This window comes from Lepus europaeus, chromosome 9 (assembly GCF_033115175.1).
Source record: "Lepus europaeus isolate LE1 chromosome 9, mLepTim1.pri, whole genome shotgun sequence".
Taxonomy (NCBI): Eukaryota; Metazoa; Chordata; class Mammalia; order Lagomorpha; family Leporidae; genus Lepus; species Lepus europaeus.
Genome location: NC_084835.1, coordinates 92,673,195 through 92,698,894, shown reverse-complemented (window position 1 = coordinate 92,698,894; position 25,700 = coordinate 92,673,195). Strand labels below are relative to the sequence as shown.

At 37.1% G+C, this 25,700-nt stretch overlaps 1 pseudogene; it reads right to left on the bottom strand.

Annotated features, from left to right (window-relative positions):
• Positions 1-262: 262 nt before the first annotated feature.
• Positions 263-1,617, bottom strand: LOC133766362 (glycylpeptide N-tetradecanoyltransferase 1-like; annotated as a pseudogene).
• Positions 1,618-25,700: the final 24,083 nt, after the last annotated feature.

The following is a 25,700-nucleotide window of genomic DNA, read 5'->3' as shown; positions in this document are numbered from 1 at the left end:
TGGAAAACAGGGAGACGAGAGAAAAGGCCAGAGGTGAAATCACTGTTGCCTTTGCTGCTGAGATACAACTGCCGTGTCTGTTTGCAGTTTGGTAAAGCCAATTCAGTTCTGTTCCCTTTGCCAAGGATTCTCACACTTGTGAAAATGGAACCATTTCCTGGTTTCACTTCTCAGTGGTTTTGATCTGGAATCTCAATGACATCTTGTTACTATATTACCAACCCATCAATTTCTACCCTATGCTTGCACATTTCCAATAATTCTAGTCATACTTCAGTTTGCTGTCCATTATACCAAACTTGAGCTTCTCCAGGAAGGTTTTGTTCTCCATGAGATCCAGTGCAATAACACATAAACGTTTTAATTTTGGTGAGAACAAGGACATCACTTATGAGGTCTAGAAGAGAGGTCTGAGTATAAACTTTGTAGAAAGAATAAACAACTTTGAAACTATGGTTTGGGTGGTTTGTGATGGTGGAAAGAAGCATATAAAATATCAGGAAAATCATTACCTCATCATTCTTGTTTTCTATCAAAAAAGTGTCAGTGATGCTCCTCTGTGGGTAGAACCAATGTTCCACCTTCTCCTGGCTTATGACTTGAGTGAGGTGAAACTAATTCAAGTACCAAGTGAGGAGCTAGGGCACTGTGGTGATGTCCCTTTTCTCCATTGGTTATAGCCCAGCTATCTTGGGAGTCTGGCAGTATGTAGAGCTTCATGGTGTACCACAAGATCATATTTCTTATCAAATGGGAGAGCTTCACTTCAATTATCTTCCATGGGTTTAGGGATTGATGCCAGTACTAGCAGATGCCAACGTGCTTTGGCAATACCATCCTGGCAGAGCAAGCAATATTAACAATGCCCTCCAGTTGAAGCATCAAGTTATCTCACAGATCAGGCCAGTAGCCACCCTCTTGGAGGACAGTTTCTTGTAGACACACAGGAAATTGATCTGTACCTTCATCTCTGTGACATAGATGTGGATGTTGGCACTAATTAATCCAACCAATTTCCAACTTGAGACTGCTCCGAATCCCATAGTGACACTGGCGGATCCATCTAAGCAGCTAACAGCCCAAAAAAGAAATTAAGAACAGTCAGATTGAAGCATGTTGCTAACATCTTGCATAGAGCTCTCATTCAGGAAGGTGTGCAGTTCTTTCAGCACACTAAAGTACCCTAAATTCAAGACGTCCCAGGTGAAGCCCTGGAGCAGGGTGTAAGCCTCCTTGTGGATGTTGTCTTTGATAGGTTTCAGAGGGCTGTACATGTTGATCTCTTTACCCAGCTTGGGGACAGAATGTGTACCCCAGAATTAGCTTTGCTTCCTAGACCCCTCCATGTTTTTGGCAGGTCCTTGGCACACTGAGAGCAGCTCAATGGCCTTCTTTATTTCCTGTATTCTCCCTGCTGGCAAAAAGCTCATCTTCAGAGGGTATTCCTGGGTTAAATCTGTTTTATTGCTGCCACTTTTCTTCATCTTCATCTTCTTTTCTTCTTCTTCTTCTTCTTCTTCTTCTTCTTCTTCTTCTTCTTCTTTCTTCTTCTTCTTCTTCTTCTTCTTCTTCTTCTTCTTCTTCTTCTTCTTCTTCTTTCTTCTTCTTCTTCTTCTTCTTCTTCTTCTTCTTCTTCTTCTTCTTCTTCTTTTTCTTCTTCTCCTCCTCCTCCTCCTCCTCCTCCTCCTCCTCCACCACCACCTCTACCACTTCCTCTTCCTTCTCCTCCTCCTCTTCATCCTCCTCCTCTTTCTTCTCTTCCTCCTCCTCCTCTTCTGCTTCTTCAATTCTTTTTGGCTGAAGTGTCATAAACTGGACTCAAACACATCAGTTGTAGCTGTTGCCCTAGACATTGTCACGGTGCTGAAGTGCTCATGGCCACTTTCATTTCCTTTATACTTCTGTGGCAGCAGAGGTGCTGCTAGCTTCATTGCTGTCTCACTCTGTCCACCGTGTTGAGTTGAATTATAATGCTTTTTTTGAAAAGATGTATTTATTTATTTAAAAGGCAGAGGAGAGAGGGAAAGATGAAGAGAGAGATCCTCTATCTGCTAGTTCACTCCCCAAATGGCTTCAATGAATTGGCTGAAGACAGGATGCTGGAACAACATCTGGGTCTGCCATGTGCATAGCAGAGGCCCAAAAACTCAGTACATCTTCCATCTTCTGCTGCTTTCCCAGACACATTTGCCAGGAGCTGAATCGGAGTTGAACCAGTGCTCCAATATGGGATGTGGGATTGCAAACAGTGGTTTAACTTGCAATACCACAATGCCTCCCCGCTTAGAGTATGTAGAACACTTTGATTAAAGAAATCTGTTATATTCTTTTCTTTTTTACCTATTACTGACCCTAATGATGGTGTTGAAGGGAATCATACCATTCCATCCATCCCTACAGTGCATAGTTAATAACCTGCTCTCCTGTTCTAGTTCTCCTGTCTTATAAACTCCTTTCTCCTTCAACTCCAACTGCTCATTTTCTGCCCCATAGATCACTTTTTTCTTCCATTATTCCTGGAACTTCCCAAGTATTTTTGCCTATACAAATTTAAATTTCAGTATTTGTGTTTCTTTTGTCATCATATTTTCTTACTCCTCAGACTTGTATTTCCAGCTGCTGTCAATTTTCCATATTCATATTCTGTGGGTATATGCTGGTACTTCAAAATGTTCAAAGAAAAGTTGCATGAAAAGGCAATTTTGTTTTGGTCACAAAACTTTTAGAAATCATATTGAGGAGTGTCCAGAAATTTGTTCATGAAAAATGTGTATTATGAAAAAGAAACTATGCATAAATTTCAGTTTGACACCAGATTAAACATCTTTTAATTGCATTTTCCATGAAAATTTTGAAGTGTACTTATTAAACACAGCATACTTGAAGACTTAACTTTTCACCAAATCATTTTTTGCTTTTGTTTTTTGTTCTCTATATTTCACTCCATAACCCCAACTAGAGTTTTCTCTGCAAGGCAATTTTGATGATCCTACTCTTGATGTAGTTGCCAAATTATTCATTCCTGTGTCATTGACAACTTAGTTGGAAATTTTTTCTAGGCCCTCATCATTTCTGAATCTGACTCCCACATTCCCAGTTAGTTTATTTTCTCTCTTCTCTATCCATCCCCACCTCCTGTGTGCTCCTGTGTATACTCTTCTCAACAATCCAAGAACAGGTCATGTTTTCATTTGCTTGGTCCTTCAGCAGTGGATTCCTCTGCTAACTTGCTGTTTTTCTCCAGGTCAAATACCACCTTTGTGAAATCTTCTGGTTCTCAGTCTCTCCTGAATTACCCACCCTCCCTCCACAACCACCTCCAATTTGCTTCAAATGAATTTGACAGCCTGCAAAGTCTTCACTACCTGTTGCCATCTATGATCAAATTAAAGTGAAGCACATCTATTGCTTTGCCCCAAAGCTGCTAATAACCCATTACACAGAAAACTCCCCAGGACTTTTATGATGACAAGAACTTACCTCCTTGGGGATTTTCTTGTGTATTTATTTATTTTTCCAACTCTGACATTTACCTCTTATTATTCTGAGGTATTTTTAAAACTCATTTTAACTCTATGGTATTTGAACCCAAATGTACTTGAAATGCGATAATTGAACCCATTGAGATTAGAGAAAAGGAAAACCTGAGTGAGCCAGTGGAGCCATGTAAGGCTCCATGGGGTAGGCTGAAGATACTTGGATTTATTTATATCCATTAAAGATTCTTCTTGTATTATGATAGCTGGCTTTTAGGAGATCAAAGGAGCCAGTGCAGAAATGTTGTTTGTCTGACTGTGCAGCACACAAACATCATTTAAATGTCCCCTCAACATGTGTTCACATCCAAAGCCCATTGGAGCATCAGGCTGCACTGAGAGCTGGCACAGTGCCTGCATTGTTAGCCTTGTTTCGTTATGATGGAAATAACAGGCAAGACAGAAACAAGGCAAAGTGGGGGGTGGGCACAGATAGCTGTGGTGCTGGATAGGGAGGCAGAAGTCACAATCCTGAGTTTCCATTTTTACTCTGAACAAAACAATTCAGAGAATTACTAGATGATCTGTGGCTGCATGTGATTTGTCATAAAGTTTGTGTTCTAATATTTTAGAAACAGTACCCATGGTCACATGAGGATTTAGCATTGAAGTTAATTCCCCGTGTTTGAAAGGTCAAAGTGATGAAATAGGCAATGAGCATGTCCTATAGGTCAAACGTCAGGGAAAAAAGAGCTAATAATGCCAGCAAGAAGAAAAATTTCTGTTCAGTCTCCTTCAAGGATACTATTCATTTCATCATGTTATGAATGCACTTCATGGAATGAGTTTTGTAACACTCATTTACTGAGCACATATTAATATTCAAAGCACTTTTATATTTAATCATTCATTTGGAACTTACATCTGTCATATAGTTCTATAGAAAATTAATGTTGAAAAATTCCTTAGGGATCATTTCCCCAACACTCACATTTACTAAAGTCTAAGGAATTCTTAATTTGCCTAAAATTTTATCAACAGTAATACTGGGTCTTTTTTTTTTTTTTTTTTTGACAGGCAGAGTGGACAGTGAGAGAGAGAGACAGAGAGAAAGGTCTTCCTTTTCGGTTGGTTCACCCTCCAATGGCCGCCGTGGCCAGCGCGCTGCGGCTCATGCACCACGCTGATCCAAAGCCAGGAGCCTGGTGCTTCTGCTGGTCTCCCATGCGGGTGCAGGGCTCAAGCACTTGGGCCATCCTGCACTGCACTCCCTGGCCACAGCAGAGAGCTGGCCTGGAAGAGGGGCAACTGGGACAGAATCCGGTGCCCCGACCGGGACTAGAACCCGGGGTGCCGGCACTGCAGGCATTGGATTAGCCTACTGAGCGGCGGTGCTGGCCAATACTGGGTTTTACACCTGTTGATTTTTCACTCCAGTAGCTTTTTTCATAACCCAGTGCCAGTACTAAACAAAAACATTAATCATTATATTCTTTTCAAAGTAGTCATATATAAAAGAATATTATGGCTTCTGCAGTTGGAGAAGTGAATACTGGCGAGTGCTTTAGACATTCATTCTGGGATGAGATATGAGTGACTAGTGCCAGTGGGATGCTGTTGAAAGAAATATGTTCATTTCACAACATTCCTTTTAGCATTAAGTAATGGGGCTAATTTTTTATTGTTGACATTTTTTGTCTCTTTTTTTTTTCTCTGTCCTTTGTTTTGAAAGAAACATCCTCTATAGAAATATGAACCCACGAGAGAATTGGGCTCCTAGCATTGTTATTTACCCTCTTGATTGGCCTTTTCTGAAGAACGTCCCACACAGGCAGGCACATCTCCTTGGGTCATTTTCCCAGAAGTGGCCAACTGATTCTCATTCCTACCTACCTGATAGGTCAAATCACAAAGATATTCCTTGAAAATTCCCCAAGTTCTCTAAAGAATATTTTAAAGGAAGAAAATTTTGGATTTCTGAGATTCTTTGTGACAACTAATACTCCTCTGTCTCAGTAGATGACTTTCTGTAGCATTCTGCCATTTAAATGATCCCCCAAACTCAGTGAGGAATTACATTGAGTACATAGATCAGGTATCCAATCCCTCTTGCTGCAAAGTGCCTTCTCCCTTGAGATTCTTTTTATTTCTCACTTGTCTCAATTTGCTGGCTCTTTAACTCCCAATCAATGTCACTTCTTCTATAAGAAGCATTTGCCAAATTCAAAACAATGGATTATCCATGTGTTTTAGCTCCATTGTACAGATTACAAACCTAATAATTAAGAACAGACAATTCTCTCCCTCTACCCCTCTCTCTCTAGGACTTTGATGGCATGTCTTCAGAATCTCACTAGAACTCTAGAAAATTCAAATTTGTATCCCTTTAAAATATTCTATCTGAAGTTTGGGGAATTGACAGGGGTAGTTTTGTGATCTGGCCTATACAGATACTAGGGTGAATAATGGACCTCTTACCGCTATAGAAATGATCTTTAGCTCTGCCTTAGTGAGGAATTACCTCAGTGCAGGCAACGGGAATTCTCTGTATGTTCTTTCCATCCTCTTAGGTCTTAGTACTTTCAGGACAAGAATTGATCCAGAGAAGAAGTATTCTGTGAATATTTGCTCATCTATTTTTTTCCCCTCAATTTCAACATCAACATGAAATATTCTGATAACTCCAGCCAATACTATTATTGTGTTTGCCCTTGAAATATGTTAGGATTCAAACAATGAACATTCTTGTCTAAAATTGTCAAATTGTAGTTATATTAATGCAAAAACATAATCTGTAAAAGTTTCTTTCTTTTAGTTCAAAAATAAAAAATTATACTCTGCTCATCTCTCAGAAGTTCCAGTGATAAAGAGTTTTCAATGAAGTGATCTTTTCAGTCTTATTTTGTTTATAATTTTTGCCTCTCATTTAAATTTTATACCTGTAAGTACAGGTAAATTTATGTTAATTTTTTATCTGCTCTTAAACAGGTCAGAAATCTCAACAAATATTATTACTTGACTGGATTTGAATCTATCATCAGGCTTTTCAATGAGGGAAGAGATATCGGTTTCTCATGGGAAAACAGAGATGTGGATGTAACAAATTGCTCAATTTACAGTTGACTTTTATGTAAAAATAAAAACTCTGGTCTGTACGCCTGTGGAAAGCAACATTGTAGAGGGTGGGGAGAAGCTTGTTATGCATTTGGAAAATATATTTGCAATCATCACCTTCTCATCAAGGGATCAGGAGGTGTGATTATGGAGGTGGCAGCCTTGCCATGGCCATTAAATCATCCCCTCAGTACTCAAAATAATCAGGAGAGGCAGGCAGAGGGCAGTACTCTCTGGGAGACCCAGAGAGGCAGCCCCTATCTGACAGGGGCTTCCCACTAGGTCATTCCTTTTCTCCTTCTGGGAAAGGGTCGTCATCCATGCTGGCTGGCTGTGCTGATTGTCAGCTTGCCAGCCCCTTTCGACTGTCAGATACTTGAAGTTTCTGTGTGGCTTGGTGCCCAGGGATACCTTACCCACCCTCCTTGTCATCCTCAGTCTCAGCTGCCAACTCAGAGAGCCAGAGAAGTGTAATTGTATTGGCAGCTCTCCAGCACCCTGAAGCCTCCTAGTCTGTTATCCTCTCTAACCAGAAAATGGAAAGGTTAAGGTTAATGATGTCAAATTTGATTGCTCTGCTGAAGAGTTGGGGTGGAAGATGCAGACATTGTAATCCAGGAAACAATATCTCCTGAATGATAGAGTTAAGGTGAGGCAGTCAGCATGGAAAGGAGGCAGCATAGTATTGTATCTCCAGACTTTACACTTAGGCATAGTATTCAAGTTCTGCTTTTAAAACTAGCTGGTAACAACAGGAGTCACTGTGTACTTACACCCCATGTGGGATCTGTCCCTAATGTGTCGTCTAAAGCCAAGTGATGCTATAACTAGTACTGAAACAGTATTTTTATACTTTGTGTTTCTGTGTGGGCACAAACTGATGAGGTCTTTACTAATTATATACTGAAGTGATCTTCTGTATATAAAGAGAATTGGAAATGAAAAAAAAAAAAAACAACCTGGTGTTAAAATGGAAATGGCATAGAAAATTAATTAATTTGAAAAAAAAATTATGTAGGATCTCTGTCTTTAATGTGCTGTACATTGCTATTTAATGCTATAATTAGTAATCCAATGGTAGTTTTTTCACTTGATGTTGCTATATGGGCAAAATGTTGAAATCTTTACCTAATATATACTAAACTGATCTTCTGTATACAAAGAGAATTGAAAATGAATCTTTACATGAATGGAAGGGGAAAGGGAGCGGGAAAGGGGAGGGTTGCGGGCGGGAGGGAAGTTATGGGAGGGGGGAAGCCATTGTAACCCATAAGCTATACTTTGGAAATTTATATTCATTAAATAAAAGTTTAATAAAAAAAAAAACTAGCTGGTAACATCATGTAATGACTGATATCTATCATATTCAAATCCCAGTCTTTTTTTTTTAATTTATTTATTTACTTGAAAGTCAGAGTTACACAGAGAGAGGAGAGACAGAGAGAGAGAGAGAGAGAGAGAGAGAGAGAGAGAGAGAGAGAGAGGTCTTCCATCTGCTGGTTCACTCCACAATTGGCCACAATGGCCAGAGCTGCGCTGATCCGAAACCAGAAGCCAGGAGCTTGCTCCGGGTCTCCCACGGGGGTGCCTAAGGACTTCTTCTGCTTTCCCAGGCCATAGCAGAGAGCAGGATCAGAAATGGAGCAGCCAGGTTTCAAACTGGCATCCATATGGGATGCCAGCACAGCAGTCCAGGGCGTTAACCTACTGCACAACAGCGTTGGCACCCAAATTCCAGTCTTAAAACTATGGTGGAGGGGTGGGTTGTGTTGCAGGCAGTTTAGCCACCACTAGGATGCTTGCATCCCATATGGGAGTGCTGGTTCCTACTTCTTGCTCCTGCTTGCTAAGAGGAAGCAGATGATGACAAAAGTGCTTGGGCCCCAGCTACTCATGTGAGAGATTCAGATAGAGTTCCAGGTTCCTGGCTTCATTCTGGCCCATTCTAAGCAGTATATCCCCATTTTTTCCATAGTCCCTTGCAATCAACACCATACTTTATTTCTCTACATTCAACACTATATAAGAAAGCACACAGACGTGAGATAGTATGTTTTGTTTCTTCTGCTTCTGGAATTTTTCACTTATCATAATGTTTTCAAAGTTTATCCACACCAAAAATGATAGGATTTCCTTTTTCAAGGCTAAGTAAATTTCCATTTTATTTACCACTATTTATTTTTCTATTCATCTGTTGATAGACACAGATTGTTTCCATAGAGGGGAATTATGAGTTAATAATGCTTCAATGAACATAGGATTTCTGATATTTTTTAAGATACTGATTTTGCTTTCTTTGGATATATACTCATATGGTAGCTCCACTTTTCATTTTAAAGAAGTATTTATTTATTTTGGAAGGACAGAAAAAAGAAGAAGGAGGAAGAGAGGAAGAAGAAGAAGAAAGAGGGGAGAAGGAGGAGAAAAAGGAAAAGGAGAAGGAGAAAAGGAAGAAGTTGTTTCCATTCCATTTGCTAGTTCATCCTGCAAATGGTCACAAGAGCCAGATCTGGGCCAGGCAGAAGACAGAAGCCAGGAACTCCACCTGGGTCTCCCACGTGACTAGCCGGGACTCAGTACTTGAGCCCTCATCTGCAGGGAGAAGATGGGAAGTAGAGTGGCCAGGATTGCGAGGCTGATATGTGATTCCAGTGCCAGAGTTGCCAGCTTAAGCTGTTCACCACAACAATGCCACCCAAATCACCTTTTGTTAAATACTGAGATGTGTGAGCCCCTTATATGTTTTGAATGTTGATGTATTATCTGATATATCATTTGCAGATATTTTCTTGCCTTTCCCAGGCTGACATTTCATTTTGTCAATCGTTTCTTTTACAGTACAGAAGCTTTATGGTTTAATACAGTCCCAGATATTACGTTTATATCTGTGATTCATTTTGAGTTGATTTTTTAAACTTTTATTTAATAAATATAAATCTCCAAAGTACAGCTTATGGATTACAATGATGTTCCCCCCCCATAACTTCCCTCCTACCTGCAACCCTCCCATCTCCCACTCCCTCTCCCATCCCATTCACATCATGATTCATTTTTCAAGTCTCTTTATGTAGAGAAGATCAATTTAGTATATACTAAATAAAGCTTTCAACAGTTTGCACCCACACAGAAACACAAAGTGTAAAATACTATTTGAGTACTAGTTATAGCATTAAGTCACAATGTACAGCACATTAAGGACAGAGATCCTACATGAGGAGTAAGTGCACAGTGACTCCTGTTGTTGACTTAACAAATTGACACTCTTGTTTATGGTGTCAGTAATCACCCAAGGCTCTTATCATGAGTTGCCAAGGCTATCGAAGCCTTCTGAATTCACAGACTCTGGTCTTATTTAGACAAGGTCATAGTCAAAGTGGAAGTTCTCTCCTCCCTTCAGACCTTATAAAATATGTATGGAAATGCACCTTTTTGCCAACTTTTGGAATAATTTGAAAAAAAAAAAAAAAGACATTGCTTCTTTTTTAAATGTTACACAGAATTCACTCCAAAATCCTGGTGGTTGTCTCAGGCTTTTCTATCCTGGAGCTCTTTAATTACTGATTCAATTGTTTTCATTTTTTATTTTCTATTCTGCTTTTCTATTTCTTTATGATGCAGTCATGGTAGGTTGTATGTTTCTAGGAATGTATCAATTTCTTCTGCGTTATACAATATTTGACATGTAATTACCTATACGAATGTTCAGTGATCCTATATATTTCTATGGCATTAACAGTAATGGCCCATTTTAATTTATAATTTAATTTTATTTTATAATTTTATCTCTCCTTTTTTTGTCCTGGTGAGTCTAACTAAAGATTTGTCATTATGTTTATCTTTTCAAAAACTCAACTCAATTTAATTCTTATCTTCTATTATTTGGCAGTCTCAATTTCATTTATCTCTGCTTTTATCTATATTTTTCTTCTGCTAATTTTGTACTTAGCATGTTCCTTTTCTAGCTCTTTGGGGACTAAAAGGATGCTTCTTTGAGATTTTTTTTTTATGTAGGTATATTTCATTGTAAATTTTTGTCTTATAACTATCTTTTCCTGTGTGTCTTAGTCTGTATATATTATAATTTTATGTTTATTTATACCCAGAAAAATGTGTTTAAAGTTTCAGAAGTGCATTTTTTATTTTCAAATAAAACAAAAAAAATTGTGGATTTCTCAATTTTCCTCATTATTTCTACTTTCATACTATTGTGATCAGAAAAGATACTTGATATGATTTCAGTCTTATTAATTTGCTATAATTTGTTTTGTAGCCTGAAAAGTTCTTCATTCTGGAGAATGTTTCATATGCACTTGAGAAGAATGTGTATTCTATTCATGTTGGATGGAAAGTTCTATATACACCTGTTAGGATTATCTCATGTGTAGTGCAAGTCCAATATTTATTTATTTATTAAAGATATATTTGTTTACTTGAAAGTCGGTGTTACAGAGAAAGGGAGAGACAGAGATTCTTCCATTTACTCCTCAGATGGCAGCAATGGCTGGGGCAAGGTCAAAGCCAGGAGCTTTGGTCTCCCACATGGATGCAGGGACCCAAGCACTAGGCCATCCTCCTCTGATTATTCCAGACCATTAGCAGGGAGCTGGATCAAAAGTGAAGCTGCCAGGACTCAAACTGGCACGCATATGGGATGCCAGAATCACAGATGGGGTCTGTATCCACCATGACACAACACCAGCACCCCCACCTCAATATTTCTTGATTAGATATATCAATTATTGAAAATTGGTGACTTAAATTATCTATGATTCCTGCATTGAATCCTAAATATTTCCTTCACATATTTAAGTGTTCTGATGTTGGGTGTATATATATTTATAATTATATATCCTCTGTAAAAATTGACCTCTCTATCATGATATAATTAACTTATTTGTCTCCTGTTATAGTTGATGACTTAAAGTGTATCTTGTCTTACAGAACTATAACCACCCCATCTCCTTGATTTCCATTTCAATAAAATTACTTCATTCTTTTATTGTCAACATATGTGTGTCCTTAAAGGTGAAATGAGTCTCTTGTAGGTAGTACATAATAGAGTGGTTCCGAAAGATCTATTCAGTTACTCTGCTCTCTGAGTGAATAATTTAATAATTTATATTTAAAATAAATATGGTTAGTAATGATTGACATTTTCATTTTATTAGTTGTTTTCTGGCTTATTTTTAATTCCTTTTATTCTCTCTGCTCTTCCTTTGTAAAAGGACAAATTTTTGTTGTAGTTTGCTTTGATTCTTTTTAATTTTATTTTGTATTTATACTACAGGCTCTTGCTTTGTGGTTACTTATGAGGCATACAAAATCATCTTACAGTTATAGCATTATTGTAAGCTGACAAAAACTTAACTTCAATCACATGCTAAAACAATAAACATTTACTTACCCATGATTTACGTTTTATGTTGTTGATTTAACAATTTATTAGTTTTTAGATTTTGCAATAATTAATAAAATATTGCCACTATATATTTTATATTTTATATCTTATATTTTATGGTAGTGGTAAAAAGACATTTGCACATCATAATTATAGCTTTAATATATCCTTAACTTGAATACATATTTATCTTTAACAGTGAATTTTATTCTGTCATATATTTTCACATTACTGACTATAATTATATTGTTTCCACTTGAAAAACTCCATTTGACATTTCTTAGAATGCAGGTATAGTGGTGCTAAATTTTCTTAGCGTTTGTCAAATATGTTCTTCATTTCAGTCTGTCAAATAACTACTTAGTCACATAAATCTATTTTCATATTTCTGAAGAGTCACCATATTGTCTTCCATAATGGTTGTACCAGTTTACATTCCCTCCAACAATGTATTTGGGTACTTTTTTCTCCACAACCTCACCAGTATTTGTTATTTTTTGATTTTTGATGATAAGCATCCTAACTGGGATGAGCTGAAACCTAAGTTGCTAATCTTGATTTGCACTTTTCACTTAGTTATACAATGTCTTGAGCTATGCCCAACATTTCCTTTCTCTAGAAATCAACTTAGAGGATGAGTTTTTGCTTATTGTTAATCTATTGGAAATATAAAGAAACCATGTTTCCTCATGCTAACATTAGCTTTGAATTTTAGCTTCATTTCCCGAAAAAGTAGTTCTGAATCCTTTAAATCAAGCTTCTTACATTTCTATCATCTGTTTCCCCTGCTATACCTTGGGAAAAATGTTTGCATCTCCACAAATGATTTGATCCTTGGAACTGTTACTACTCTCCCTTCCTTTTGGATATCAAATTAATGACATTTTAGTATTTCCTGAATTTGACCCTGCAGAATTCTAACCTGAAGATCTCATTATGAAAATACCAGTCAGTAAATGATCTAGAATCCATAGATTTAACCAAGATTTTTATCTTGAATACATGCTAGACTTTAAATGTCGAAGTCATGGTTAACAGTACTAAGACAGTAGAGAAGATCTAACTTTGGTGTTTAGGATGCAGGTGTAACACGAGGTCTTAGGTCACTGAGACTATGCCCTCAAAATAGTTCTTATGAGAGATTTTGTTTTAAAAGCCACGTTGTGCCTACATTCTCTGCTTTTTACCTTACCATGTGATCTTTCCATTACACATGTTCTGCCATTCCGATCCTCCAGCCTCACCAAATGACTGAACCAATGGGTGCCACCTGATTTTATGTTGGGAAAAGCTAAAAGAATAAGCCAAATAAGCTTCTTTCTTTTCTAGGTAGCTTCTTTCAGATATTTTTATAGTGATAAAAAAAAAAAACTGTGATGTACCATTACAATCATTCTTAGAATATGCAAGTTAATGCAATTTTCAATTTATTTGCTAAGTTTCTTCAATAATTTGCAGTGAGAATGCATGTAAAGAACTTATCAGGAGTTTGAGGTGCATATTGGATACTTCATCAATAGACACTCATTTTATTATTCATTGAATGTTTTAACTAATTTTTAAAAAACAATGAATGCCTTTTTAATATTTTAAGTTTATAGCTTTACCTATATTTGTGGCACTAATATGCTGAGACAAATTAGAAAAAGAACAATGTGAATAATATGCTATATTTGTCATCCATGTATTTATACAGTGATGAAAATACTCTGGTTCATATCACTATTATCTTCAGGATATCTTTGTTGGGGCTGGCATTGTTGTGCCATGGGTTAAGCTGTAGCCTGCTAAGTCAGCACTCTATATCAGAGTGCTGGTCCTGGCTGCTCTACTTCCAATCTCATTTTCTGCTAATGTGCCTGGAAAGCAGCAGCAGATGGTTGGAGTGCTTGATACCTGCCACCCATGTGGGCCTGATACAGCCCTAGCTATTGCAACCATTGGGGAATGAGACAGAGGATTAAAGAGACAGAGGATTGAAAACCTTTCTCTCTCTCTCTCTCTCTCTCTCTCTCATCTTTGCCACCATGCTTTTCAAATAAATTAAAAATAAATCTTAATAAAAGGATGGTTTTGTTATCTGTTGCCAAGTCTTTGCCACTTCACACTTTAATTCATTTATAACACAATAATTGACCTTTTTCCATCAGTTCAGTATTGTTGTGGGTGTTGGGATAAAACATTATATGAGAAGATAATCAAGATGGATAGCATTTAGTGAGCAATTGCTATGAGTCAAGATGTGAGCCACATGAATGATTTAATTGAATACTCACAGAAAATTTATGAGGCAAGTTCTTGTATTGTCATTCCAAGTTGTTAAATGAGTTAACTGAGCATAAATTGTGTTAAATATTAAGTCTGAGCATACAAATTAATGGTAGGGATGGGTTTCAAATCCTAGAATATACAAACAGTAAGCCCCATGCTTCAGAGAAATGTCATACTTGCCCATGAAAAGAAAAAGAACAAACTTGACAGATGAGAATCTGGTGAGCATTTCAGAGCCTTCAAATGAGGGATCCAGGACAGTGGGAAAACTCAAGTAATTGATATTTCATAGTAGTGCTAAATAATAGTAGATTGCAAGAAATGAGGTAACTAGTAAAGTGCCTTAAATTGTAGTTCCCACTCCTTTGATTGAGACTTCCCTGACCATGATAAGATGATGGACAGTCTTTTCCAATATGATGTTTTGCAGATTCTTAGTATGGTATATACATTTAACATATTTTGTGTATACACACACACACACACACACACATATATATAGTTTGTACTTTCTATACGTTTATATATTAGACACAATTTTCAAGTATATATTTTACCACTCAATTTACTTGCAGTTCTTCTAAGAAATGTACTGTCTTAACTATTTATCAAGGAAAGGTTCTCAGCAAACATATTAAAATAGAAATTAAATTCTATTCAGTTTTCATGATTAATTATTTACTGGGCACCTACTGAAAGATACTGTTCTTGTAATCTTGGTGGTTCCAATTTTCTCCCTAGGGAGCGAGCATTTATTCCTTGAAGAGCAGCCACTCATGTCACTTTTGGCATTTCCTACCTTTTGTCTGCTTAGTCCACATTCAAACTTACCATGGAGTTCAAGTGTCAAGAAGTAAGAGTGTTGAGTAGTCTTTTGAGTAATCAAAGTGTGACTGGAATGAAGGCTTTTCAGAGATCCCTGTTTAAAATCTGTTTTATTCATTCTGCAGCAGCAATTTCTTTAACAGCTAGTTATAATTGGGAGGTTTGGGGCTGAGAGAATTGATTTCAATAAATATTTTATTCTTTTGCCAGTAATTCTCTTAAGTGGGCTTCAGTGAATTACCTTTGTTAGGCAGCTATTACCAGGGACAGCATCAAAATACCTGTGGCCTCAGCCAAGGAATTTCTTAACCACGGTAAAGGGATGCAGTCATTTTAAGAGAGGCCGTTTTCTACTCCACCACTGGTAATAATCACAGCATAGCATTTGTCTTCATGTGAACGTGGGGATTAGAGCCTGGGACTGCATAAATGAAAGGCCCTGATAAAAATGTGGGGACTGTTCTAAGAAAATTTGTGAGGGTAAATGGTTTCATTTCTTTTCTTTTGCTTTCCTCAATGGAAATTTTACTATGAACTAGTATGTTCTATTGCAACTTGTATAATGCAAATCTTTTTATCCATCAAAAATATTTCATTTAGATGTCAAAGAGAGCTTTCTTTAAGAGGAGATATGGGTTCTTAGTCTTCTAAATCAAAGAATCATTCACACGGAGAAGGAAAGGAAAAAGAACATCATTCAAAGGAACAATGAGTGATAAGGAAATGAGAGTGTCAAAGAATGTTTGATTAATGGGGAGACGCTTAACAGAGCTTAAAGACAAAGTATTTATAAATGATTTTAATGAGAAATATACAAAAGAGGAAAATTCCCAAAACTATAATAGTTATGAGAATCCGTTTACATTCACTAATAATAATGAAAATGCAAAGATTTTAAAATTATGTATCATTTGATATCAGTTTAATTGGAAAAAACATTGTTAGGTAAGTAAGTATAAATAAAGTCATAAGCTTCTTGTAAGAGCAAAGACAATTACAGTCACTGTGGAAAAGAACATAGCATATTCATTAATTTTAATTTACATATACCAATGATTACCATTCAATAGAAAGGTCTTCCATGTTTGTGGATTGGAAGAATAAATATAATCAAATGTCCAAACTACTGAAAGCAATGAACAAATTCAATGCTATTCTAATTAAAATACCATGACATTCTTCTTGGTTATAGGGAAAAACAATACTAAAATTCATATGGAACACAAGGAAATGGAAATAGCTGTGGCAATCTTATGCAACAAAAAAAGTTGGAGGCTTTGCAAAATCAGATTTCAAGACATAATACAAGGGCAGCTATAATCAAAATAGCCTGGTGCAGGCACAAATTAGACATGTAGATCAATGGAACAGAACAGAATCCCAATATACCAATCAATGCTGTACAACCAGCTAATCTTTTGCAAAGGAGTTAAAATCATTGCCTGGAGAAAGAACATATTCTTCAACAAATGGTGCTGAGAAAATTTTATCTCATCAAGCAGAAGTATAAAAACCCTATCTTAGATCTTATACAAAAATCTACTCAAAATGGATCAAAGATCTAAATCTACCACCTGATACAATCAAATCACTAGAGGAGAACATTGAGAAAACTCTCTACAAAATATTGTCATAGGCAAAGACTTCTTGGAAAAGACCCCAGAGCCACAGGCAATGAAAGCAAAAATAGACAAATTTGTTTACCACAAGTGAGAAGCTTCTGCACTGCAAAGAAAACACTCAAAAACATGAAGAGGCAACTGACAGAATGGGAGAAAATATTTGAAAACTATGTAACTGATTAAACATTAATATCCAGAATCTATAAAGAACTCAAGAAATTCAACAACAAAACAAATCATTCAGTTATGAATTGGTCAAAGGACTTCAGCAGGCATTTTTCAAAAGAGAAAATTCAAATGACCAACAGACACATGAAAAAAATGGTCAGGATCAGTAGCTATCGGAGAAATACAAATCAAAATCATAATGAAGTTTCACCTCACCCCAGTTAGAATTATTCTCATACATAAATCAAAAAATAATACATGTTGCTGAGGATGTCTGGAAAAAGGTTCCCTAATCTACTGTTGGTGGGAATACAAATTAGAACAGCTATTGTGGAAGACAGGATGGGTATTCCTCAGAAAGCTGAAAATAGATATTCTGTATGATCGAGCCATTGCACTATTGGGAATTTACCCAAATGAAATGAAATCAGCGTATGAAAGTTATTGTACCTCCATATTTATTGCACCTTAATTCACAATAGCTAAGATATGAAATCAACCCAGATGCCTATATCAGCTGATGACTGGATAAAGAAAATGTGTAAAATACACACTATGGAATATTACTAAACCTTAAAATAAATGAAATCCTGTCTTTTGCAACAAAATGCAGCTAGAAACCATTATACTTAGTGAAATAAGCCAGTCCCTAAAAGACAAATAGTGTGTTTTTCCGATCTGTTGTAACTAATAGAGTACGAAAAGGTTATGTATATTAACAAAATTGACATTTTGAGCCTTTTTTTTTCTCGTTATACTATGCCTCTAAGTGGGCTGTCTGCTTTGATGGATCCTTAGAGGCTGTGATGGGTGTGGCCAGAGAGCTCTGCTTGATTCTTCGGGTTTAAGGTTGTGCAAAAAGCGACTCACCCAGATTGTTCTCTCCCTTGCTCCTCGCTGGATTGCTCTCTCTCTCTCTCTCTCTTTTTTTTTTTTTTACTCAGTTGGGAAGTTATTTGGTACAGGTGAGTGGAATTGAGGGTAGTTGAAATCTGGCCTCTGTGAGTATTCGTTTGATCTACCCCTGGGACCACACAAAGAGTTTATGCAGCCCTCAATGTGTTCTCAAGTTTCACCAAAGTTCCAAGTTACTGAGTTTGTGAACTCCTTGGTGGCGCTTTAGATATGTAAAATGGCGCCTGCTCTTTGTTTTGCTCAGTGAGTGAATAAAGAGGCCTCTGCTTTTCCCCCCAATGTCTCGGGTTTCTGACGCCTTTGTCTTATCTCCCGCTCGTTCCTGCGCTGGCAAGATTCTGCGGCTCGGCTCCCGTGGTTGGGTTTCCACGAGGTGGGCTCCCTGTAGGTTCTCTGTGTCATATCCACTAGATCCGGAAGCGTTTCCTCTGCAGTTTTTTTCTTGAATCTTTTCCTGAGGCTACAGTAATTCCACTTTTATGAAACTTTATTTTCCCAAACTATGGCGCACGTCCTCACTATCCACCATCTTGGCTCTGCCCCCGACATTTTGAGCCTTGATTATTTTTTACTGCCTTTGTTTCTACTGCTATGGAACAGTTTATTTTCTTACTTTTTAAAAGAATTATTTATTATTTGAGGGTTGATGTTATGATTATAAAATAAAAAAGAGGTCACTATAAAAATTAAAAGAAAGAATAAAAAAGGAAGTGAAGTAGGCAGGCATAAAGGTTAAAATGATTAGGTTTGTGAGCTGGAAGACCATGTCTTCACCACACCCCTGTGTGACCTCACGCCCTACCTGATACCTTCACCACACCCCTGTGTGACCTCATGCCCCTAGCTGGCCACACCTGGATGCCCACCAGCCAATCAGGTTAATTAACCACTCCCCTTTGGGAGTGGGTTAAAAACCTGGGACATGGTGTGTCCCAGGCCTTCCCTTCTTCCCTAGCCTCTTGCCAGGAGGGGGCTTGTTGTAGCCCTGCGACTCCAGGGCATGTGGCCTTCGGGCCACCCGCCCTAGGCTTCTTGGCCTAGATGCTCCTCCACGTGGCTGGCTCCTGGTGCTCGGTGTGCACCCAGATTTACCTCTCTCTCTCCTATGCATCTTTCACACTAAATAAAAGCTTAAAATGTACCATGCTGCCTTGTTTATTAATGCTGATATTTAGAATTCTCTAAATATTAGGCAAGAACCCTCTTGGGCTTATAATATTGGGGATTTATTAATAAGCTCATGGTGAAATTTTATGGTACCCCAAATACCAGTAGCATATGTGGCACCCAAGATGGTACTTTTGGGGAACTTTAAGGGGTCACATTTTTTATATAAATTTTAGGGGTCATCTCCAATTTCAGAAGGAGGGAGTATGGAAGTATGAACAGGAGGAAGGTATGGTGGGAGTTATCACTACCCTCCTAAATCTTTTATATGAAACACATGACATTTGTTCACCTTATATAAATAAAAAGTAAATGTTTGGTAGAATTCAGTGGTGAAGTCATCTGGGGCTGGGTTTTTGTTTGATGAAATGTGTTTTATTACTGATTCAATTCGATTGTTTATCATTGATCTATTTAGGTATTCTGTTTCTTCATGATTCAATATTGGTAAGATGTGTGTGTGTCTAGGAATTTGTCTCTTTCTTCCATATTTTCAAATGTATTCATGTATCTTCATTTATAATAATCTGTCATGATCATTTTTATCTCCTACATAGCAGTGGTAATGTCTTCCTTTACATCTATAATTTTGTTCAAGCCTTCTTTCCTTTTTTGCTTAGAATAGATAAAGGTTTGTCATTTATGTTTTTCTCCTCATGTGAACTCTTTATTTCATTGATCTTTTGTCATATTTAAATATCTATTTCATTTCTGCTCTGCTTTTCATTTTATTTCCTTCCTTGTACTGCTTTTGTGTCTTATGTTCTGTGTTCTTATTTATCTGCTTCCTTTAGGGACAGTCACAGGTGTTTCACTTAAAGTTTTTCCTTCTTTCCTTCCTTCCTTCCTTCCTTCCTTCCTTCCTTCCTTCCTTCCTTCCTTCCTTCCTGATAGCTTTGGGATCCGCAAGGAGGGAAGGCCTATACTTCTGGGAATGGAGAGTCCTTGTCAAGGTCCCCATGGGTGCCTAAATGTCAACCAATGAGGATCAGACCTGCCTCAACCTTTAACCCCCATGCCCTGAATCTATAAAAGGAGCCTTCCCAATCTCTGACTTGCAACTTCCCTGGCCCCCACTCTGTTGCTCTGTTGGGACCAGTGAACCTCGCCTGGGAGCGGAATCCCAATAAAAGCCTGTGAATTAATTGATTCGTCTGCCTGGGAAGATTTGTTACACTGGACATCTTGCCCACCCTTCCTTCCTTCCTTCTTTCTTTCCTTCCTTCCTTCCTTCCTTTCTTTCTTTCTTTCTTTCTTTCTTTCTTTCTTTCTCTCTCTTTCTTTCTCTTTCTTTCTTTCTTTTTTCTTTGTTTCTTTTGATGTAAGTGTTGATTGTTGAAATCTTTCCTCTTAGAAGTGTTTTGCTATATACCAAAAGTTTTGGTATTCTGCTTTTCATTTTTGTTTGTTACAAGTTTTGTTTAATATGTCCACCATAATTTATAACTTGTTCAAATGCATACTTGGGAGTAAATTGTTTAATTTGCATGTATTTGTATAGTTTCCAAAGTTTCTTATTATTGATTTCTACTTTTATTGCATTGTTGCTAAAAAAATTTACTCAATAATATATCATTTTTCTAAATTTTTGAGTCATGTTTTATGTATACTATTTGTGCTAGTGAAAAGAATGTTACCAGATGGAATATTCTATAGATGCTTCAGGCCATTTCCAAATGCTAACAAAGTTCATCCTTTCTCCATTTTTATCATACTGAACTTCCAATTAAACTTTTATAAGGCATCTCATTGTGTTTCTATAAACTTGGAAAAACCCATATTGTATTTATCTCTACTATTTATGTATTGTTTGTTTTAAAATGTCTGCATATTCCTGGCTATCACAGCCTTTATGGAATGTCTGAGTTATACTTTCCTATAGTCTCTCTCCATTCTTAAAATCTGGTAATTTTACAATGCTCATGTCAACAACTTGAATAACTACATTTCATGTTTCATGGCACCTCTAACTTAATAGCACTATCATGGTATTAATATATGATTGCTATGCAGTCACTTGGACCAGTGGCATAAACTGCTAAGAAACATTCTGGACAACAATGCTGATCTTACCATCATGTAGTTTCACATACTATAAGTATATCTTATATTCAAACTAATTCTTGGGTTTCTTCAAACCAGTAAGAGGAAAAGCCTTATTTCATTTTAGATCTTTCTGTTCTTTATTGAATTGCAAACTTCTTGATGAAAGTATGTGAATTTGGTGGATAGGAATATACCAAGTGAAAGAGCAAGTAGATTATAATGCAAGTAGATCATAATGCAAGTTGATCATAATGCAAGTGTTTAAACCAGTGCCTCCCAGACTCCACAGTGCACACAAATCATGCAGTAAATGCTAACATAAAGATTTTAGAGCCCAATATTCGCCATACAAGTTCAAAAGGCCTGGGATATGGTTCAGGGACAGAAAAAATTATCAGACACCCCTCCCCTACAATGTCATGCTCCAGGTAACTGCAACACATGTAAAGAATCACTTTATGATATTTTATCACAATAATCAGCAATTGATTAGCATTAAATTAGCAATTGATTTAACTGGATGCTGGAAGCAATCTCCTAATACAGGATAAGTGTCATGACAAGGAAGGAGACATGGAGGAGGACAATGGGTGAATGTTTCTGATGGAACAAGGACATAAGCCTCAGCCATTCTCCCTCAGTCCCCAAAGGATATCAACTTTGGAATGCATTCCTTGCCCTTGAATTGCAGTTGGGTCTCACACCCTATTGTCTTCATACCCCACAACCCTCGGTCACGTGAAAGACCAGTTGCTCTGAAGACCTGAAAGACCAGTTTCAGGAATTCCCCTCTGCCTGCTGCCTCCTACCCCACCCCTATCCCCAGCCCTCCTAAAATATAAAAAGGCCTGGCCCCTAGGGGTTGAGGCCTGCCAGTATTCCATCAGTGTGCACATGGGGCAGATGGTCACCGACCTCTATGGATTTATTTTCTCTGAATAAATTTGGTCTGGCTGTAAATTCATACACTGCCTCCTCTCTATTCTGTGCCTCTTTTCCTAACATTTTGGTGCCCCGTGTGAGGAGGTACCCACCTGCAACTCTTTTCCTAACAGTTTCAATCAAAGAAAAACTCACTTCAAGGAAGCCAAGGTTACCTTGGAAGAATCATATAACATGTTTATGAAAATGTGTACTTAAGCATTACAAATTTCCAAAGGTTAATTAAAAAGGCAAATGACCAGCAAGGAAGGAGGAAGGAGGGTGTGAATGTGAGAGGGAAGGAGGACAGCTTGGGAAGTATCATTATGCTCTTAAAACTGTACATATGAAAGATATGAAATTATTCCCTTCATATAAAAAAAGAAAAGAATTAAAGAGAAAACTAAAATAACCTTTCTTAAAGTCACAGTGAAGTAGACAGGCTAAAACCCATTAGGTTTGTGAGCTGGCAGACCATGCCTTTGCCACTTCCCTGTATGACCTCACATCCTACCTGATTCCCTCACCATGCCCCCGTGTGACATCATGCTCTACCTGACCTTACCTGAGCACCCACCTACCCACAAGCCACTCCCCTGTAAGAAATATATAAAAGGCAAGGAGCATCCCAAAAGGCTCTCTGCCTCTGCTTTGTTGCCGGTGATACACAGTGGATAGCAGCTCAAAGCATTTGCTGCATGTGGCATTTGGCCTGCTCTCTGCTTGGTATGGACTCTACCCTAGTTTCCAGATTTTCCTTTCTCTTTAAACTGAACTAAAGCCCTCACTTTCCTATGCACCTTTCGCACTAAATAAAGCCTAAAATATACCTTGCTGCCTTGTTTATTTATGCCGGTATTTAGAATTCTTCTCTAAATATTAGGCAAGAATCCTCTCAGGCTTATTAATATTGGGGATTTATTAATAAACATATTGTGATATCATATGACACCCCAAATTTTGATAGCATATGTGGTACCCTAGATAGGACTTCTGGGGAAGTTTAAGGGGCCACATTTTTGTATAGATTTTAGGAGGTCATCTCCAATATCAACAGATTCAATAAAAGTACAATCCTAACCAAAATTAAAAAAAGAGAAAGATTTTTTTCTGCTTCTTTTATTTTTTCTCAGTGAGATCTTTACTGGGTTTTAAGTTATTTTTATGGCAAATACACATTTATATATGAAGATGATAAATAGGTTAGTGTTCTCCAGCACTTCCCTGGGAGTAAGCAAATAATAAGATTTTAGATATGGTATTGTAAAGAAATATAGAAGGTCTTTTTTAGTTTCAGCCTCTTATTTTTTCATAAAATAACATGGGACAACCCATATTATTTCAGTGTTCCAGTTACAAGACATAGTCACTCTATGTCAAGATATTGATAGATTCCTCACTTTTCCTCTAAAATTTTTCTTCAAAAGCCTAAGTTAAAGATTTATATGAAAGGCCAATTGAATAAAAGAAAATGGGGTAAATTCCAGAAGAGAACTTATAGCATATAAGTTAAGTTTGGGAGTACATGACCTTGTTAGGTATCACACACCTTTGCAATATGAACCTGCTGCATCATTTACCATTTTTTTTTTTTTGACAGGCAGAGTGGACAGTGAGAGAGACAAAGGTATCATTTACCATTTTTGAACCTAGGCTTCATCTTCTGCATATGAAAGCAGCATAGCTAGGATCCGCTGTGATGATTAACAGGCCTCAGAGTTCTTCAGAAGTAAAAATATCAGTACAAATATTTTGTTGAGTGTGACATACGATGGTAGAAGCACGTAATAGCTGACTTATTGGGTTATATAAGATGGATGAAGGAGAAAATAGTGTGAAAATACTTTCTGAACAAAATAGGATTGTCTTAAAATCCTAGACCAACATAAACAAATACAACATGAAGGAAAATGTGTTAAACAATTATCAGGATAGTAATAAAGGGAAAATAACCATTCCTCTGAATTTGTGTTGACCATAGAGATTGTGCACAAGTCTTAATCTATATTTTTTTTCATGTAAGAATCCATAAAAATTAAATAGAGTTTCATTTAGCATGGTTCTAGGCAGTTCTTAAGACAGAACTAACAGAAAAATTTTTTCATATTCCTTAGAGAAGTGTAATTTCAACCGAGAACACAAAAACTTCCCAATATAAATTTCCGTATAAATGTTTACTATCAATAATTATAAACACAGAAAGAATGAACACCAGAAAAAAAGGATACAAGATCATAGTCACAAATATATTAGTGGTGAAATGGGTAAAATATGATATCAGTACTTAAAATGTCTATGTTCCATGTTTTTAAACCAAATTAATATTGGATATATAAAAGCAAAGAACAACTATCTTTTTGAAGTAGTACTAAGTATTACAGAAAAGAAAAATATAATTGAAATAGCATCTCAAAAGTGGTTGTATAAATTAGATACAGCTAGAGAGAGAATGAATGAAAGGAAGATATTTTGTAAACAAGAGGACAGAGGTACAAAAATATGGAGACTATGACAGACGTGGAGGATGGTATGGGAATATAGAAAGGGAAGATCGATTCAAAATTATAAGAAATAGAGAATAGGAGGAGAGATTATGTCAAAATTATTTCCTACTTTCCAAGGAATTTGCAACATTTGGAAAGATAATTATTGGATCTAAGTTGCCTAATAAAACTTTGATCCAGAAAATGAAAAATATATATTTATGTACAGTGAAAATGTAAGAAATCAATCATTCAAACTCACATGCAAAAGCAAAACTTTAGTCTCACAAGTGACACTTTAACAGTTCAGTTCTTTATCCTGGAAATTAGTATTTAAAAAGAAAATAACTTTAAAAATATAATACATCAAATAAAAAATGCAATTTTTGAAGCAGACAGAAAATAATAGAAGAAAGTACGGTTATCTGGCCTAATATCAACAAATTTAGCAACAGAACAAGAAATGTACTCCCCTTCCTCCTTTTCTCTCTAGTGCCATATGATATGGTCTCATGTAGTAAATATTTCAAACCATCTGAAGCATCCATAGAACTTAAAGCAGATTACAAAACAATTGAGTAAGCACGTAAATATTTAAATATTATTGGAACTTAGGCTTTTCATTTTCATGAAAATATTTATAAATATTGAAATGGATATGTAAATCCTCATGGTATAAGCATGCAATCTGAATTGTTAGTATGAAACTTACAATTTACAATATAGAGATATAGTAAACATGTGTATATGTGCCCATATACAAATATGTTTCCTAACCTTGTCTGCTGAAATAAACCTGGAAACACTTAAAACTCAATAGAAATGAGCACACCTGGGGTGATAATCTTGGATGCATATAATTTTCTCTGCTAAAAGATAACAGCAATATGTGGAGGAATGGTTGATTCTGTAACTGGAGCACAGAAAGTATAAGTGAGGGGCCGGCACCATGGTGCAGTAGGTTAATCCTCTGCCAGGGGTGCCAGCATCCCATATGGATGCTGGGTTCTAGTTCCAGCTGCTCCTCTTCCAATCCAGCTCTCTGATATGGCCTGGGAAAGCAGTGGAAGATGGCCCAAGTCCTTGGGCCCCTGCACCCATGTGGGAGACCTGGAGGAAGCTCCTGGCTCCTGGCTTCAGGTTGGCACAGCTCCAGCAGTTGCGGCCTTTGGGGAGTGAACCAACAGAAGGAAGACCTTTCTCTGTGTCTCTCCCTCTCACTGTTTATAACTCTGCCTCTCAAGTAAATGAATAAAATCTTTACAAAAAAAAGTATAAGGTGAACACTAGAACA